Raw genomic sequence first — 16,015 nt, forward strand, 5'->3', positions numbered from 1 at the left:
ACAAAATGAGATAATTCAGTCCGTGTTTTAATAGTCATTTGTTGGCCCATCAATTGGAGGTGGGAGGGTGAAATAGATCAGTTAGCCTAAAAAAAATTCCTACATTTTAATTTTTACCATGCTCCTGCGGAAATTGAGCATAAAACAATGAAAGTTACAAGTTTATCATTATTTATCACGTGAACTATATCAGCCATGCGTCAGCGCCATTATACATTATAAGCAAGCTCTTTGCAAAAAAAGTAAGAAAGCAAATATGATAATATAGAAATACTGTACACACCCGCATCGATGTGACTTTGAAATGACATTTAGGTAAGAGATTGAACTCCACACGTTACACGTGCTGGAGCCTGGTGTAATATGCCGGTTAAGGTAATTGTTCAGGCAGGAAGGTTTGAGTGTTAGTAAGTACGCTTCATTTGTAGCTTAAAAGAAGGCAGCAGTCATGTGTGGGGGAAGGGTGGGGTGCTGAGCAGAGTGCCTGTTGAAGAAACTGAATTTCCTTCAAGGAGACCCTTTCATGCGTGTCGCGCTCACTGTCAAATAATCGACAGCCCCAAGCTAAGTAAAATAAGTCAAACTTCAAGTAAAGCATATGTTTGGTGACTTCCCATTCCCCCTTTCATGAATTGCAGACTTGCCACCGCAAAAGTGATGAGGAAATATTTTGGGCGTAATTGTGTTTTATAAAATATGGTAGTTTTAAATAAGTTACAGGAACATGTCAATTGGTTGGTACTAAAATAAATCGACGAGCTGGCGGAGCCTGAATTCCGTGTTGTATGCTGGAGGGGGAGGTGTGCTGGGAGAGAGAGTGGGGAGGGGGCGGAGCGGGAGGAGCGTCGTGAGGGGAGAGAGAGTGGGGAGAGGGCGGAGCAGGAAGAGCTGCTCTAGGCAGGCTGGGGAACAGATGCTGCTGGGGAAGTGATGAGGGGAGGTGCCCTGAAGAAATGCAACACGGCAGGCAGGGGAGGGGGCGGAGCGGGGAGCAGAGTGCCTGTTGAAGGAACTGAATTTCCTTCAAGGAGACCCTTTCATGCGTGTCGCGCTCACTGTCAAATAATCGTCAGCCCCAAGCTAAGTAAAATAAGTCAAACTTCAAGTAAAGCATATGTTTGGCGACTGGAGCGGGGAGCAGAGTGCCTGTTGAAGAAACTGAATTTCCTTCAATGAGACCCTTTCATGCGTGTCGCGCTCACTGTCAAATATTCGTCAGCCCCAAGCTAAGTAAAATAAGTCAAACTTCAAGTAAAGCATATGTTTGGTGACTTGTCAATTGGTTGGTACTAAAATAAATCGACGAGCTGGCGGAGCCTGAATTCCGTGTTGTGGGGAGCAGAGTGCCTGTTGAAGAAACTGAATTTCCTTCAAGGCGACCCTTTCATGCGTGTCGCGCTCACTGTCAAATAATCGTCAGCCCCAAGCTAAGTAAAATAAGTCAAACTTCAAGTAAAGACGAGCTGGCGGAGCCTGAATTCCGTGTTGTATGCTGGAGGTGGAGGTGTGCTGGGAGAGAGAGTGGGGAGGGGGCGGAGCGGAGCGGGAGGAGCGTCGTGAGGGGAGAGAGAGTGGGGAGAGGGCAGAGGGGCATGTGCACGCGCTTTTAAGCTCAATGCGCATGCGCATTGAGCTTAAATTTCACGGGCACTGCAAGGAATCGCCACGATTCCTTGCAAGTTGGTTAAAGAATGTTTAAGCCCCCATAGTCTCGCAAGCTCGATGCGCATGCGCATCGACAGGCGAGACCTAAAAAACACCGTCAGGAAGCAGTGGAGCCGCAAGCCGGGACTACTCGGAGAGTCGGAGGTCAGCAGCGTACGGAACGTACGGAGCACGGAGCTGGCCAGTGGGCGGGCGCGTGAACCCAGGCTGAGCCCTGAGCCCTGAGCCTTGAGCTCCGAGCTCCAAACTCCTGAGAGAACCTAGAGAGAGGCTGCTGCAAGGGTGTTTAGCACACGGCCTCCGGTCCTGGCCCTGGCTCGCGGCAGGTGGGACATCATGCATTGCACATAGCCTACGGCACCTACGGAATCTGGTGCACCCGGAGGTCGGCAGTTCTGCCCCTGTGAGGGGGCCTGAGTGGGGGCCCGCCCGAGGAGTAACAGGGGAGGAGCGAGCGGTGCGAGCAAGGGGGATCGAGAGGTCCGGACCCCGCAGCCTTTCTTCCCCTACACCGCAACATCTCGAGACACGAGCTCTGCCAAGCTGCAGCCGGTGAGTGTGCTTCCTCCAGAGTTTTGTGCTTCCTACGCCCGTACTGCCAGGCACCAGGCACCGCCAGGCATTGCCATTGAGGGGAAGCATTATCCAAACCTCAAAAACTATCTAGTAGGGATTAAGGAATTGCGCGGCCCCAGCAGCTCTTGTAGCCCCAGAGGCTCGTGTAGGGGTGAGCAGGGGGAGCTAGGAGTGGAGCAGCGTCTGCGGCTGTCTGGTGCAGACCCAGTGACACCGTTGAGAGGAGTAAGCAGAGGGACTGAAGGACTGGGAGGCAGGGCGAGATAGTTGTCAGGCGTCAGGCGCTGACTCTCCCCGCCTTGGCCGGTATTGGTTCTGCCGGCCCCCAGCGCCCCTCAATTACCCTAACCGTGCGGCTCTGCGAGTCAAAACCAACTATTAGCAACCAGCTATTAGCTACCAGCTTCCTAGCTATCTAGCTAAACTGCTTTCCGGCCAGTATGAGGTCTGGAAAAGTGAGAAGGTCCATTACAAAACCAGTATCAAAACGAAAAAAGGGGGCTACAAGAGATGTTGGAGCCACTCTATCACCTACAGACAAAGACCTCTGCAAAATAAGGACCATTAAGGAAAAGGACAACCCGAACGATACCAACTCCGCCAATAAATCGGCGACGATATGGGCTGCCATTGGTTCACCGGCTCGGAAGCCACCAAAGATAACAACTTAGAAATCGCAACGGGCCCATACAAAGTAACAAAACCAAGCAATCTATCAAAAGGAGCGAAAAGAGACAGAACCGAAGATCTCATAACCATTGATGGGGAACCAGCTAGGAAAACTTCATATACTTATCAGCCAAAAATCAACACGGAATTTGCCTTCTTAAAACATCCAGGAGCAGCAATTTTCACAAACAACGGAAACCTAGAAGGCTACCAACCCCACTGGAGCCTGGGAAGATAGAATATCCACCATTACATGAACAAAAAATACCGGAAACAGAAAAAACGCCAAAAGTTACAGTAGTGGATATTCACACCGCTAATAATCACACGGCATCAATTGATAGCAGCTTAACAATTAACAATGAAGAAGATGGAATAGTATACCCAACAGCAGACCTGCCAGTGGAGCTCAGCAGTCAACCAGACACCGAATTTACAAACCCGCAAGGCATACAGACTCCGCTCAGGAGGATAAAAACAGAAAGCTCCCCAGACAAGGATACAACACTCAGCAGGTCAAGTATAGACAGAGTATTGACGCCTCCATCATTCTAGAACATCAAGACCCACAGGACTGGGGGACCAACCAACCGGACCACCGTGGCAAAAACCTCAGAGCGCATGTGACGAAAGGATAGTAACATCACGACAAAATAGCAGCCTTTCACCGACGCTGAAGAGTGCACAAGACGGCCCCCACACGGCCCCAAACGAGCAGAGCGACATGGGCCACCCCAACACACCTAAAAATCGGCAAAGGGAGAATCAACACGCTATAGACAGTGACATGTCTTTCTTTGTAACACAGGAGTGGCAAGATCTAGTGGCGGCTTACAACTTAAACCTACCATAACCCCAAGCACCAGGAGACCAGAGAGCGAGAGCAAAAGCTTGTTCATTACCTTCTGGGCAAACCTACTAAACACAATACAACTATCAGCAGCAGCCTTACAATATCAATCAGAGAAACTAGACATGCAGTTAACAGTACTGCAAACACTAGCTGAATTCACTTCAGGGATTGAGAAGAAACTAGGCGACTTTAATGGCTTAATAAAAAGGGGTCAGGAAGCAGCAGAATTTTCTGCTACAGCAAGAACAGAATGCGACTGCTCCTCAATAATAAACAAACTGTCGACACTACCAAGCATGTTAGAGAACCTTCTGGTCAATCTGAAGCCAATTGCACCATCAGACTTGACAGACACAGCCAATGAGGGAATCGTCGCCAGGGACTACCAAACACACGGAACCACAAAAAAAGCAGAGAACGGGTTGTTCCAAAACGAGAAGACCTGTTCCCCTAATGTCAGACAACCTCCAAAAAACGCACTCCCAAACCTCTCACCTCAAGAAAAAGCCAAAACAGAGGTGCCTACAAACTCACGAACCCGACGGAAACAAAAAAGGAAGGGCAGGAACAGGAAAACGACAGCTATTGTCCATGAACAGGAGGAGCAGACAGCGGCATCCGATTGCCAAGTGGAACAAGAAGAGACGGTGGGACTTTTAAACCAGGCCAAGCAGACCCCGCTCTTGGGCAAAAAACTGCCAACCACAAGGACCCCCATCAAACTTAAAATCCTGAGATCTATGGAATTATTAGAGACAGGAATAGAACACCCTGGACACGAGGATGTTATAAAGGCACAACGCTCACATCAGCAGGAAAGATTCAAACAAGAGTCTGACCTATGCAGCACAGCAAGGAGTCACATTGACAGCTGGCCAAGGGCCATGCGACAAAATGTGAAACAGTCGGCCCTGGAGCAGGAACTGGAACAACCCAAAACAAGGGCAACTTCAGCCACAATTGACAACAGCAATGACCAACCCTCCACCGGGGCCAACTATCCCGAACAAACCGCAACCCGAGTATCCAGAGCCACTCCATCAAATAAGACAGACATACTAATATTCGCTCCAGAGTACAAATCTAGGGGCAGAATGGACACCTTGAATAGAGGAAGTATAATAAAATTAATTACATCGATCAAGGGTCTGGAAGACATCACCACAACCGACTTACTTCAAATTGAATTCCAACCTGCACTCGACCAGACCAAACCAGAAACAACAAAGACAACATGGGCGTCTAATGACCTGGTCGACCGGATTTTAGGAGAACTAAACAAATTCGCTCACTGGGGAATAAGGCTGGTACCAGGCAGAAGGCCAGCCTACCCAACACTGTTTTTATAGGAGAGTGAAAAAGAACACCCGCTCAACGTTACATCAATTCTAAAAGGAGCTCTCAGCCAGTCGCCAGGCTGCCAAGGGAGGTCGTTATATACTAAAAGGGTAATAACGAAATTAACAGCTCCTAACCTGGACATAATACAGCGAACAATAACAAACAAAGGTGGGCAATGACAAGGGTCCCCCGTGCAGCCCTCAACACACACAATATTTTATAACCTCAGAGTATGTATCTGGAATATCAATGGCTTGACTGACAAATTGGACGATCATGAAACACTAAAATACTTAAGGACATTTGACCTGATACTACTTCAAGAAACCTGGGAAGAAGCGGAGATAGCCCTTGAAGGCTACATGACGCAAATCGTCCGAGCTACCAGGAGCTCACCCTTTGGCCATAGATCAGGCGGATTGATGATCTTTGCCTCAATCCTCACAGTACGATCAATGAAGGAATTAAGGATCAAAACTATAGCCCCCAACGTCATACAGGCGACTGTCATAACAATCAACACCAGAAAACCGGACCACCGCCTGGTAATAGTTAACTCTTATATACACCCGAAGCACAGACGGAAAGGTGCAAGAGAGCTGGTCAAAGAGACAGCAAGAATTTTGGACGAGGGGAAGCTGAAAATTTAATCTTGGCAGGAGATTTTAATCTTTTTCTTTTTGGAACCACAACGGACGATGAATTGGTACACAAACTTAACAGAGCCTGGGGAATACCAACTCAGACACAACCACTTCCAACTAAACAAACCAAGTGCTCGAACCAATTGTTAAAAGAATTAGAGCAATTAAATCTAAGGGCGCTGAATGGCCGGTACAAAGAAGACACTCCTCCAGCATCAACCTACCACTCTGCAACAAGTTCCTCCCACCTAGACTACGCATTTGCAACTCTCCCTCTATTTGACATCATCAAATCATTTAATCTGGGTGTTAGTGATCAAAGTGACCATTTGCCACAAGAAATCGTTCTAAGGATAACCATAGAGAACCCCACGGAAGTCAGGGCATGCGCTAGGTCCGAATATACATCAGACTTCAAACGCATACGATACAAACAAGATAACATCGAAGAACTGTCTTCAAACGCGAAGGAGATTATTCACCAGGGCAATTTGGCTGCAAACCCAATAGAGGCCTGGGAGTGGTATACGAAGACTCTCGGGATCAAATATGCAACAAAACCAAGGCCAGCCAAAGGCAAACTTCCTAAGTCTGCACCGAGCAAGACAAACACGCTGGAGATAAAAAGACTTAAACGGAATATAAAGCAAACTCTAAACCAACTACGTATACAGCCTAAAAAAGAGCCTTTGCAAGTCACTCTACGCGGTTTAAAAGTAAGCCTAAGAAAGGCAACTTGGGAAATCAAAAGACAGGCGAACGATGAACTCTGGGCAAAAATAAAGTACGATTCGAAACTAAAAAACAGCGCTACATTTTGGCAAACAATTCACAGCTTGCAGCGGCCAGGCCATCAAGGAATAAATTCATACATTACAGAGGCAGCTTGGGCTGACTACTTGCACAATCACTTTAACCATACCGATGAAGGTAACCCCACAACCCAGACAACACAAGAAACAGATAACAACAAGAAGGACAATGAAACAGGAAAGACAGAAAAAGGGTCCAGAAATCCCATGGAAAGTACAATGGGAAAACACGACCAAAAGAAAACTGATGGGGCAAAGAACAATAGCACACTAACAAGCATCATAGAGAACAAAATCAACATAACAGCGGATCGGATAAAAACTCAAATAAAGAAGGGGAAAACGGAAGGAGCTCCAGGCCCAAATGCGATACCACCGATGATATTTAAACACGACATCGAATTCTGGAGCAACACACTAGTACCACTCTTTGTGGGCATACAGGAATTAGAAACCTGCCCGGAATCCTGGCAAGGTTCGACCATAAGCCCAATTTATAAGCAGGGAGACAGGAGTGATCCTTGCAATTATCGGTTGATCGCTCTACTAGATATAGTCGCAAAGTATTATGCTGGCATTCTATTGGACGAATTGACATCTTGGGCAGTGTCAAAGCAGATAATCCCAGCAAATCAAACAGGGTTCTGCAGAGGACAAGGAACTACCACCAATGTCATGGCACTAACTCTGCTGACAGATGCGGCCAAAGCAGGAAAGAACTCGCTGTTTCTATGTTTTATCGACTACAGCTCAGCCTTCGACCACGTGGACCGGGGCAAACTTTGGCGAAAGCTTGAAAAATGGGGGATACTGCAACCCCTCCTGAAGCAGCTAATCTTACTTCACACCAACACCTGGGTCAAGATTAAGCTGGGGGACGGGTCGCACCTCTCCAGGCGAATCAACACCTTTAAAGGACTGAAGCAAGGGTGCGTCCTAGCCCCTACTCTGTTTAATCTTCTCCTGGCAGACCTACCAGGGGAACTGGACAGCACCAAATCGCATGCCCCACGGTTGGGAGATATCACGCTGTCCAATCTCCTCTATGCCGACGACCTGGTCCTAATAAGTCGAACTCCAACTGGCCTTCAGCAACTTCTAAACACTACCAGCTCATTTTCACAGCGCAATGGACTAAAAATTAACCTGAAGAAAACAAAAACTATGGCTGTGAATTACAAGAAGGGCAGGAAAAACAGCTGGTACCTGGACGGACACAAACTGGACCATGTAGCGTGCTACAAATACCTGGGAGTCCTAGTAGACAGCAGAGGCTCGTCCAAACCGCAATTAGAGACGTTACATCGAAAAGGCACCATGATCTATCTTGCGATGATCCCCTTGAAGAAAATATTGCCAGACTATACGCTTGACCCGCTTTTACAAGTACTGAGAGCTCGCCTTCAACCGACGCTAACATACGGGAGCGAATCAACTCTCGGAAAAGATGCACTTACCCTCGACAAAGTGATCAGCAAAACCTACAGAACCATCTTTCGGCTACCCAGCTATGTATCTCCTGCCCAAATCCGTCTAGAGTTCAGGGTTCAAAAACAAACAGTGGAAAGAAGGGGCAGCTTCATAAAATGCTTAGTGTGAATACAGACACAATGGATTCTGTATTTGTCTGACTTGTCCAGTCGGATAGAGGTCAGAATGTATTTAGTTATATCAAAAGATAGAGGGAAAATATCCTTCAACAATCTCACGTTGTGGGGCACAAGCCTGTACCTCATTTAAACACTAAACACTTTAGTACAATCAAAGTGAAAAGAGAGGAGAAAGGGCTTTTAGGCAATAAAGCTCAAGTTGTTCTACAAATCACAATATGAACAAATATTTTCAATTGCGCCTTTACAGTCAATATTAGTACAATATATACACACTGTATAAGGCACATCAATTGGTCGACGGCGTTTCGATCCCACTTTTAAATCAAAGGGCTCATCATCAGGACATTAAATACATGCCTAATAATTGTAAGCCTCTAAAACCATGAATTTTCAGGGCAGGGTATTCAAGGGGATACGGTCACCCGAATCGGGACCGGCCAGGCAGAGTCGGGGATCCGATCACGTGCAGGTTGCAGGGGTACCGGGTCAGTTGGTATCGCTTCCCGCTCGATACTACGTTCTGCAGTTCCAGCAAACTAACAACGGAAAGCATCCAAAACTACAACTGTTCCCTGGTTGTGCAGTTTTGTAGTTATGGGTTCCCAAATTTGGATGATTGTCTGGCCCTCAAGTAGACATTCACGTCCGCCTTTTGTTAATCTCAAACATATTAAAATTGTGTATGGGTGAGGTAAATTACTGGTGGTTCCCTACAACAAGATTCAAAACAGGAGGGGCGAGCAACGGACACCACTTTTCTTTTCTGTCACCATGTATTACAAAAAAAGTGCCACTACAAGGTCAGATGCCTTCCTCAGGACTACAGGTATTTGTATCTCATATCTAATATTGTGAAACAGTCCCCGATTCATATGGCTCATTATGCAAGTGCATTTCATATAGCCTGAGTTTTTTCTTAAGATGGGGCACAGCAGTGGAAACAACCTTTCTTTATTAAATAGACACGAGCAAACACAGTGTAAGCTTCCATCCATCAGAGGACAGGTACAGCTAGAGCAGGAGCAGTGCATGCCCTACTCACCATCGAACACATACAGATGAGGTAGGCGCATTGCAAGCTTTGTTTCCTAACAGAACAGGTGCAGAATGGCAGTAGCAAACCAAGCTTTTCTTCCTTTACGAAAGCAGGTAGTGCAGTCTTTCATTCCCTGTAGAACAGATTCAGCAGGCTAGTCCAGTATAAGCTTTCATCTCTCACAGAACATCCACGGTTAAGGTATGAATGACATGTAGTTATATAAAGATCTCTGGAGGGGGTGCTTAACTTATTGAGAAGAATGTATAGGTGTATAAGTGATATTCGACATCAGCATCGTGGAAATCCTTCTGCTGCCACATAGCAGTGAGCTAAAAAATGGTGATGGATCAAGCCCTGATCTGTTGACTGGGTAGGAGTGTTCTGCTTAATTCAGATACTCTGTTCATCACCACCCCCTTTTCTGAATCGTTTTGTCCACCATAAGCGTGGAAGGGTATGCTCAGACATGAGTCCCTTGCTCACTGCACCATCAGGATTCAAGCAAGCCGGGCCGAAGACGGCTGTAATGCCAGAAACCGGTCACCCGGAAGCTTGTTTCCTTTCCAGTAAAAGAATTGGCTTGGTAGTTTGGTCTGCCCTGTTCCCATGATGCACTGGGCCAGGGACAGACTAATTTGCATGTAGCCAGGTTCTGAGCTGGGATGGTGCAGTGAGCTAAAAAACGTTGATGGATCAAGCCCTGATCTGTTGACTGGGTAGGAGTGTTCTGCTTAATTCAGATACTCTGTTCATCACCACCCCCTTTTCTGAATCTTTTTGTCCACCATAAGCGTGGAAGGGTATGCTCAGACATGAGTCCCTTGCTCACTGCACCATCAGGATTCAAGCAAGCCGGGCCGAAGACGGCTGTAATGCCAGAAACCGGTCACCCGGAAGCTTGTTTTCTTTCCAGTAAAAGAATTGGCTTGGTAGTTTGGTCTGCCCTGTTCCCATGATGCACTGGGCCAGGGACAGACTCATTTGCATGTAGCCAGGTTCTGAGCTGGGATGGTGCAGTGAGCTAAAAAACGGTGATGGATCAAGCCCTGATCTGTTGACTGGGTAGGAGTGTTCTGCTTAATTCAGATACTCTGTTCATCACCACCCCCTTTTCTGAATCGTTTTGTCCACCATAAGCGTGGAAGGGTATGCTCAGACATGAGTCCCTTGCTCACTGCACCATCAGGATTCAAGCAAGCCGGGCCGAAGACGGCTGTAATGCCAGAAACCGGTCACCCGGAAGCTTGTTTCCTTTCCAGTAAAAGAATTGGCTTGGTAGTTTGGTCTGCCCTGTTCCCATGATGCACTGGGCCAGGGACAGACTAATTTGCATGTAGCCAGGTTCTGAGCTGGGATGGTGCAGTGAGCTAAAAAACGGTGATGGATCAAGCCCTGATCTGTTGACTGGGTAGGAGTGTTCTGCTTAATTCAGATACTCTGTTCATCACCACCCCCTTTTCTGAATCGTTTTGTCCACCACAAGCGTGGAAGGGTATGCTCAGACATGAGTCCCTTGCTCACTGCACCATCAGGATTCAAGCAAGCCGGGCCGAAGACGGCTGTAATGCCAGAAACCGGTCACCCGGAAGCTTGTTTCCTTTCCAGTAAAAGAATTGGATTGGTAGTTTGGTCTGCCCTGTTCCCATGATGCACTGGGCTAGGGACAGACTAATTTGCATGTAGCCAGGTTCTGAGCTGGGATGGTGCAGTGAGCTAAAAAACGGTGATGGATCAAGCCCTGATCTGTTGACTGGGTAGGAGTGTTCTGCTTAAATCAGATACTCTGTTCATCACCACCCCCTTTTCTGAATCGTTTTGTCCACCATAAGCGTGGAAGGGTATGCTCAGACATGAGTCCCTTGCTCACTGCACCATCAGGATTCAAGCAAGCCGGGCCGAAGACGGCTGTAATGCCAGAAACCGGTCACCCGGAAGCTTGTTTCCTTTCCAGTAAAAGAATTGGCTTGGTAGTTTGGTCTGCCCTGTTCCCATGATGCACTGGGCCAGGGACAGACTAATTTGCATGTAGCCAGGTTCTGAGCTGGGATGGTGCAGTGAGCTAAAAAACGGTGATGGATCAAGCCCTGATCTGTTGACTGGGTAGGAGTGTTCTGCTTAATTCAGATACTCTGTTCATCACCACCCCCTTTTCTGAATCTTTTTGTCCACCATAAGCGTGGAAGGGTATGCTCAGACATGAGTCCCTTGCTCACTGCACCATCAGGATTCAAGCAAGCCGGGCCGAAGACGGCTGTAATGCCAGAAACCGGTCACCCGGAAGCTTGTTTCCTTTCCAGTAAAAGAATTGGCTTGGTAGTTTGGTCTGCCCTGTTCCCATGATGCACTGGGCCAGGGACAGACTCATTTGCATGTAGCCAGGTTCTGAGCTGGGATGGTGCAGTGAGCTAAAAAACGGTGATGGATCAAGCCCTGATCTGTTGACTGGGTAGGAGTGTTCTGCTTAATTCAGATACTCTGTTCATCACCACCCCCTTTTCTGAATCGTTTTGTCCACCATAAGCGTGGAAGGGTATGCTCAGACATGAGTCCCTTGCTCACTGCACCATCAGGATTCAAGCAAGCCGGGCCGAAGACGGCTGTAATGCCAGAAACCGGTCACCCGGAAGCTTGTTTCCTTTCCAGTAAAAGAATTGGCTTGGTAGTTTGGTCTGCCCTGTTCCCATTATGCACTGGGCCAGGGACAGACTAATTTGCATGTAGCCAGGTTCTGAGCTGGGATGGTGCAGTGAGCTAAAAAACGGTGATGGATCAAGCCCTGATTTGTTGACTGGGTAGGAGTGTTCTGCTTAATTCAGATACTCTGTTCATCACCACCCCCTTTTCTGAATCGTTTTGTCCACCACAAGCGTGGAAGGGTATGCTCAGACATGAGTCCCTTGCTCACTGCACCATCAGGATTCAAGCAAGCCGGGCCGAAGACGGCTGTAATGCCAGAAACCGGTCACCCGGAAGCTTGTTTCCTTTCCAGTAAAAGAATTGGCTTGGTAGTTTGGTCTGCCCTGTTCCCATGATGCACTGGGCCAGGGACAGACTAATTTGCATGTAGCCAGGTTCTGAGCTGGGATGGTGCAGTGAGCTAAAAAACGGTGATGGATCAAGCCCTGATCTGTTGACTGGGTAGGAGTGTTCTGCTTAAATCAGATACTCTGTTCATCACCACCCCCTTTTCTGAATCGTTTTGTCCACCATAAGCGTGGAAGGGTATGCTCAGACATGAGTCCCTTGCTCACTGCACCATCAGGATTCAAGCAAGCCGGGCCGAAGACGGCTGTAATGCCAGAAACCGGTCACCCGGAAGCTTGTTTCCTTTCCAGTAAAAGAATTGGCTTGGTAGTTTGGTCTGCCCTGTTCCCATGATGCACTGGGCCAGGGACAGACTAATTTGCATGTAGCCAGGTTCTGAACTGGGATGGTGCAGTGAGCTAAAAAACGGTGATGGATCAAGCCCTGATCTGTTGACTGGGTAGGAGTGTTCTGCTTAATTCAGATACTCTGTTCATCACCACCCCCTTTTCTGAATCGTTTTGTCCACCATAAGCGTGGAACGGTATGCTCAGACATGAGTCCCTTGCTCACTGCACCATCAGGATTCAAGCAAGCCGGGCCGAAGACGGCTGTAATGCCAGAAACCGGTCACCCGGAAGCTTGTTTCCTTTCCAGTAAAAGAATTGGCTTGGTAGTTTGGTCTGCCCTGTTCCCATGATGCACTGGGCCACGGACAGACTAATTTGCATGTAGCCAGGTTCTGAGCTGGGATGGTGCAGTGAGCTAAAAAACGGTGATGGATCAAGCCCTGATCTCTTGACTGGGTAGGAGTGTTCTGCTTAATTCAGATACTCTGTTCATCACCACCCCCTTTTCTGAATCGTTTTGTCCACCACAAGCGTGGAAGGGTATGCTCAGACATGAGTCCCTTGCTCACTGCACCATCAGGATTCAAGCAAGCCGGGCCGAAGACGGCTGTAATGCCAGAAACCGGTCACCCGGAAGCTTGTTTCCTTTCCAGTAAAAGAATTGGCTTGGTAGTTTGGTCTGCCCTGTTCCCATGATGCACTGGGCCAGGGACAGACTAATTTGCATGTAGCCAGGTTCTGAGCTGGGATGGTGCAGTGAGCTAAAAAACGGTGATGGATCAAGCCCTGATCTGTTGACTGGGTAGGAGTGTTCTGCTTAATTCAGATACTCTGTTCATCACCACCCCCTTTTCTGAATCGTTTTGTCCACCACAAGCGTGGAAGGGTATGCTCAGACATGAGTCCCTTGCTCACTGCACCATCAGGATTCAAGCAAGCCGGGCCGAAGACGGCTGTAATGCCAGAAACCGGTCACCCGGAAGCTTGTTTCCTTTCCAGTAAAAGAATTGGATTGGTAGTTTGGTCTGCCCTGTTCCCATGATGCACTGGGCCAGGGACAGACTAATTTGCATGTAGCCAGGTTCTGAGCTGGGATGGTGCAGTGAGCTAAAAAACGGTGATGGATCAAGCCCTGATCTGTTGACTGGGTAGGAGTGTTCTGCTTAAATCAGATACTCTGTTCATCACCACCCCCTTTTCTGAATCGTTTTGTCCACCATAAGCGTGGAAGGGTATGCTCAGACATGAGTCCCTTGCTCACTGCACCATCAGGATTCAAGCAAGCCGGGCCGAAGATGGCTGTAATGCCAGAAACCGGTCACCCGGAAGCTTGTTTCCTTTCCAGTAAAAGAATTGGCTTGGTAGTTTGGTCTGCCCTGTTCCCATGATGCACTGGGCCAGGGACAGACTAATTTGCATGTAGCCAGGTTCTGAGCTCGGATGGTTCAGTGAGCTAAAAAACGGTGATGGATCAAGCCCTGATCTGTTGACTGGGTAGGAGTGTTCTGCTTAATTCAGATACTCTGTTCATCACCACCCCCTTTTCTGAATCGTTTTGTCCACCATAAGCGTGGAACGGTATGCTCAGACATGAGTCCCTTGCTCACTGCACCATCAGGATTCAAGCAAGCCGGGCCGAAGACGGCTGTAATGCCAGAAACCGGTCACCCGGAAGCTTGTTTCCTTTCCAGTAAAAGAATTGGCTTGGTAGTTTGGTCTGCCCTGTTCCCATGATGCACTGGGCCAGGGACAGACTAATTTGCATGTAGCCAGGTTCTGAGCTGGGATGGTGCAGTGAGCTAAAAACGGTGATGGATCAAGCCCTGATCTCTTGACTGGGTAGGAGTGTTCTGCTTAATTCAGATACTCTGTTCATCACCACCCCCTTTTCTGAATCGTTTTGTCCACCACAAGCGTGGAAGGGTATGCTCAGACATGAGTCCCTTGCTCACTGCACCATCAGGATTCAAGCAAGCCGGGCCGAAGACGGCTGTAATGCCAGAAACCGGTCACCCGGAAGCTTGTTTCCTTTCCAGTAAAAGAATTGGCTTGGTAGTTTGGTCTGCCCTGTTCCCATGATGCACTGGGCCAGGGACAGACTAATTTGCATGTAGCCAGGTTCTGAGCTGGGATGGTGCAGTGAGCTAAAAAACGGTGATGGATCAAGCCCTGATCTGTTGACTGGGTAGGAGTGTTCTGCTTAATTCAGATACTCTGTTCATCACCACCCCCTTTTCTGAATCGTTTTGTCCACCATAAGCGTGGAAGGGTATGCTCAGACATGAGTCCCTTGCTCACTGCACCATCAGGATTCAAGCAAGCCGGGCCGAAGACGGCTGTAATGCCAGAAACCGGTCACCCGGAAGCTCTTTTCCTTTCCAGTAAAAGAATTGGCTTGGTAGTTTGGTCTGCCCTGTTCCCATGATGCACTGGGCCAGGGACAGACTAATTTGCATGTAGCCAACTTCTGAGCTGGGATGGTGCAGTGAGCTAAAAAACGGTGATGGATCAAGCCCTGATCTGTTGACTGGGTAGGAGTGTTCTGCTTAATTCAGATACTCTGTTCATCACCACCCCCTTTTCTGAATCGCCACATAGAGACCTCCTTTATGTGTGATGGTGTGCGTATGGTGTGCATATAACACCTAAATTCACCTAAACTCCCAAACTTAAATATTTCCATTACTTTTAGTTTACATAATTGTGATGGCTTTCCCCTAGAAAGAATTAAGGCATGCCGGGCCATATTCAATCATGTAAATGACCTGGGCATACGGAACTCCATAGAGAGGCAAATCTGGCAGTAAGAGCCAGATTAATTAAGGGGGGGGTTTCCAGGGTGGGGTGGGAGGGGGGAAGGGGTAAAACCATAAAACATCCTCACTGTTCAGGCACAGTCTCAAACTTACTAGTTCAATCGAGTGTATTTCTATTCATACTCCACTTAAGTCTCACTGGGAGACACAATCCTTTATTGAGTTGGAGTAGGGGGAGGGGTCCGGACACTGGCTGATGGTAATAAAATTTCTGTCCTGGAATGTCAATGGCCTGCGTGTTAAGAGTAGGAGACATAGAATATTGCAATATCTGAGGGACTCACCGGCGCAGGTCATGGTCATCCAGGAAACACATCTTCTCCAACATGAAGTGAAGGAAATCCTGAGTAAAACCAGATGGGTTGACAGTTATATTTGCACTAATCATAATGCGAATATTCGTGGTATACTAATCATCTTCAAAAAGCAAATCAAAGCCCAGATTCTTGCATATGAGGAAGATTTAAGTGGCAGATGGCTATACGCTAGAGTCAGTCTATTTAATAATATATACAATTTGGTAGGCTATTACGGTCCTAATCAGGATGACCCTTCATATTTGATTAAAATTCAGAACCAGTTATTATTAACACAAGGTCCGATAATCTGGATG

Source organism: Lissotriton vulgaris, chromosome 6, assembly GCF_964263255.1.
Source record: "Lissotriton vulgaris chromosome 6, aLisVul1.2, whole genome shotgun sequence".
Lineage (NCBI taxonomy): Eukaryota > Metazoa > Chordata > Amphibia > Caudata > Salamandridae > Lissotriton > Lissotriton vulgaris.